Raw genomic sequence first — 5,000 nt, 5'->3', positions numbered from 1 at the left:
TATATATTACAGTCTTTTGTTTATGTTTTTACGGCAATCCTTAACGGGCTTGCTCTACTAAACATTACCTAGGAAAGCTCCAAAAATTAGATATCATCAGACAAAACATTTGAACAGACATACGGAGAGAGAGAGAGAGAGAGAGAGAGAGAGAGAGAGAGACGAGAGAAGGAGAGAGAGAGAGAGAATTCTGAAGAAGAGAGGCGCTCGAAATTCTGATGTAAAAAAAATTGAGGTAAAATCAGTTTCAAAGAAAACTCAACGGAGAGAGAGAGAGAGAGAGAGAGAGAGAGAGAGAGAGAGAATTCTGAAGAAGAGGGGCACTCGAAATTCCTTATGTAAAAAAAAAAATTGAGGTCAAATCAACTTCAACGAAAACTCTACGAAGAGAGAGAGAGAGAGAGAGAGAGACGAGATGAGAGAGAGAGAGAGAAACTGTGAAGAAGAGAGGCGCTCGAAATTCTGATAAAAAAAACAAAAATATTTTAGGTCAAATCAGCTTCAACGAAAACTCCACGAAGAGAGAGAGGAGAGAGAGAGAGAGAGAGAGAGAGATCGAGAGAGAGAGAGAGAGTGTATTTGAGAAAATGTTCACCACACAGTTAGCAATGCTTTGCTTCATCTCGTCGATAACTTCTTGCAACACGAAATACGATTTCAGTGTTATATGAAGAAAATTGCGCTTAATGATGCCTCTATTGACTCCTTCGAGAGCATGTCATTATAAGGGAAATAGGATTCTGGATACCTGGTCTTTATGCTGCGCAATGTTCAGCGCGAATCAAAATTATCCTTTCACATTCTTTAATTCCTCTGAAGAAACATACCTGATAGAATATTATGTAGCAGAATTTTATTATGTTCAGTTTTTCAGTTATATTACCTTTGCAATTTTTTCGTTTTATAAAACTTTCGACGATCGTACCTTCCAATTTGAAGATGACTTTAGCAGTGAATCTCTCTCTCTCTCTCTCTCTCTCTCTCTCTCTCTCTCTCTCTCTCTCTCTCTCTTGACGTATCACCGTTCATCCAAGTAATGGATCAGACGACGTTCAATACCTTAGTATAGGCCTCAAAAAAAACCTTTAACCGATGAAAGGCCTTCTTGGGAGAAGATCCACTCAAATCCAGCATCAAGGGAGCAAATCCTGACGTATTTTGCATAAAGGAAGGAGCAGTGTCGAAAGTTATTTCTGATATATATATATATATATATATATATATATATATATATATATATATATATATATATATATATATATATATATATATATATTATATATATAGCTACTTCCTATATCCTATCCTTACCTACACCCATACCCATATCTGTTCCATACCCATACCCATACCTACACCATACCCCTTTCTCTATACTCATACCCATATTCGTGCCATATCCAAGATACATCGTCAAAAAGAAAAAAAAAAACATATTAAAAAAAATTCACCAAACGCACGCGTACATGAAATAACTAATACATAGCCAAGGCATTGAGTTGTCAATTCGGCTTACCTCCCAGACAGGTAAATGATATAAGCTTGGATTCCCTGAGTCTCACTTTGTGGCTACGGCAGCCTCAGTGCCTTACTTTCACACAAAAAACTCCCTTCTTGCCTTATCAGTCACTTCCGATAGGACAAACGAACACACGGCACGACGAAGATGCTTGAAATCCAGATTTTTTAAAACCAGACAGTCCTTCTCGAATGTTCTGTGCTGAGTCTACTTCCGCTCCAAGTGTTTTGTATCCAAGCTCCTACGGTACGATTGACACTGTTGAATCCGCACCAGAAGTGTTAAGTTGGGCTAGGACAGTACTGAATTTTAAACTCTCAGTTATTCAGCCTCTACCTTTGAATGGCCTCTATGCTGTGTTACAAGTAATCCTGTTCTTAATAGCTGATATATATATATATATATATATATATATATATATATATATATATATATATATATATATATATATATATATATATATATATATATATATATATATATATATATATATATATCATAAAAGGAGCCATGAAAACGCCAAAATATAGAGAGAGGTATTTTCTCTCCATATATTTGCGTTTTTATGGGCTCCTTTTATTAATGGAATTCTGTTGTAACGATCATTTTTACCACTCATATATATATATATTATATGGATATATATATTATATATATATATATATATATATATATATATATATGTGTGTGTGTGTGTGTGTGTGTGTGTGTGTGTGTGTGTGTGTGTGTATGTGTGTGTGCGTGTTGTGTGTGTGTGGGAGTAGGGGGTGTCTGTATGTGTGAGTGTATGTGTTTTTTTTTTCTGTTTCAAAAACTGTAATATAATACTATATATGTTTTTATCCTCTTGCCTCGCTGTCTGTCACTTCTATAAACTACCCGATTTTACACTACCTTGTTTCCTGGCATATTCTTCATTTTACTGACAATAACATTATTTGGCGTTAAAATCAAAATCGTATTTTCCATCAAGGCTGGATATCTTGCGAACTCGAACGACCGCTAGTAATAAAATAACAACAACCAGAAGAAAGTAAATTTAAAGAAGTAACTAAACTACAAACAGATACAAGCAACAGGAAGATCATACCACTCAAATTTATTTTATTATTTCATAACACTGCTCAAAATAGAAAACTAGTTTTATTGCCAAATTTCTTCCCCTAGTACAAAGTTTGAAAGCATAGAAAGTCGGAACGAGTTGTATTCGGGAATTACTTCGTCCTTGTCAGTGATTATGTGGGAGAGATCGGGACTTCATCCTGCAAACCCCTGGGCGACTGATGATCCCCTAATTCCCTCACAAGGTCGCAGCCTTCCACATTAGACCAGAATAGTCGAAATTCACGTAACATTCCAGCTTGTACAGTTAATTGTATCATGCATGACTCTGAATAACGAAGAGATTGGGTTATATTGGGAAAAGATGAAAGAGTAGACAAAGTTAGTTCTACGAGAAAAAAGGGAAGGGATTCAAACAAGAGTATATTTGATACACATAATGTTTCTCTATTTACGTACCAATTAATATGTCTCATTCTTTGACGATAATTTTAGTACTAATCGATGTGTTCTTATATTTTTTACTCCATTTCATGTATAACTTACTGCTTCGTAAACTTTAATAAATACCGAGTAGTTTCAACGTCGGCGGACTTAGAAATAGAAAGAAAATAAGATAAACACCAGCTCTCAGAAAACTATATTAATGTTGCAGGAAACAAATCAAAGGCCTTTTTTTTCTTGAAAGCTAAGGATTAACACGGAATTTAAAAATTGTCGATTTAAGCTTTCAAAAAGACTTTGTTTTTACGGAATCAAAATTCTTTTGGAAGAATTAACATTTTTTTGCTCAGTATATTTACGGAAACGTCTCTCTCTCCCGTAATGCTTATCCGAGCTTGTTTTAATTTAAGTTCGTGGAAGTGAGGTGTGCATTATTTTCTGGAGAAAAAAAAAGGCGAGTGCTTGAATAATTAGTTATTTTCGCAAAGAATATATCGTTTCTGTTGGGGAAGGTAATAACACAATTTTGATAAACGTTTCTCCACAGATTTTCTCTCTAACTATGAAGAAGATTCAACGTTACTCTTAGTGGTGGAAAAGTAAATGTTGTGTTACACGCGGTCATGGAAACAGGAAGAGAAGACAGCTCATAAATTGCACATTTGGTGAGGGTGTTAAATGGACGCCATACCTGAATTTCATATCTGTTAATTTTTAGCTATGATTTTATATACGTCCCATTGCAACATATTTTCTTTTTGTAGTAAAAAATCTATCTTCTCTTTGTCAATTATTTTTAGCTACGATCTTATATATGTCCCACTGTAACATATTTTCTATTTGTAGTAAAAAATCTATCATCCCGTTATCAGTTATTTTTGTCATATGATTTTATATACGTCCCACTGCAACATATTTTCTTTTTGTAGTAAAAATAAATCTATCCTCCTTATATCAGTTAATTTTAGCTTTGATTTTATATGTACTCCTGCAACTTATTTTCTATTTGTAGTAAAAAAATCTATCTTCTTTTTATCAGTTATTTTTAGCTACAATTTTACATACGTCAACCAATTGCAACACATTTTCTTTTTGTAGTAAAAATAATCTATCCTTTCTTTATCAGTTATTGTTATCTTTGATTTTATATTCGTCCAATTGCAACATATTTTCTTTTTGTTTAAAAAAATTTATCCTCTATCAGTTTCATTTAAGCTGTGATTTATATATATGGCCCCATTGCAACTTATTTTCTTTTTGTAGTACAAAAAATGTATCTTCTCTTAATCAGTTTTACATTTTCCTGCTTTTTGAAGTCTTTATTTTTTGTGACTTTTTTTTTATTTGCGGGAAATATAATTAGGTTTTTTTTTCACAACCTCACCTCTTAGATTAGCTTTATGATCGATGCAGGCAAAAACTCTTTGAAAAAATGAATGGCGAAAGGAGTCGACGGCCGTGAAGCTGATTAGGTGTCAAAGGGCATAATGGTGTCTGATCTCGAATCGAGACCGAATTTTCCCATTCAAAAGGAATCCTTGACATCTGATCAGCGGGAATTTCGTCACATCGTCATTCTGTTTAACTGGTAATATTGATTTTTGAAGCTCTCGACGACATGGAAGGTCGTTTTAGGTCTCTCTCTCTCTCTCTCTCTCTCCTCCTAAGCTGTCCATTTACAAATGCTAGATTCCCACTTTGTAATGTGGAATTGTAGTGCCGTCAGTGCATCTCATGCGGTGCACTGTAGGCGCTACTTGAGTTTTTTTTTTCTTTTTTGCAAGGTACCTTCGGCCCCTAGCTGCAACCCCTTTTGTTCCTTTTACTTTACCTACTTGCATATTTTCCTTCTTCCATCCTACTTTCTACCCTCTCTTAGTGCAGTCATGCTTCACCTTTCAAACCTTTTACTGTCAATTTCCGTTTCATTGCTGAATGACCTCATACGTCCCAATTATTGGCCTTTGCCTAAATT

Source organism: Macrobrachium nipponense, chromosome 31 (assembly GCF_015104395.2).
Source record: "Macrobrachium nipponense isolate FS-2020 chromosome 31, ASM1510439v2, whole genome shotgun sequence".
NCBI lineage: Eukaryota > Metazoa > Arthropoda > Malacostraca > Decapoda > Palaemonidae > Macrobrachium > Macrobrachium nipponense.
Note: the sequence above shows the minus strand (reverse complement) of the source record.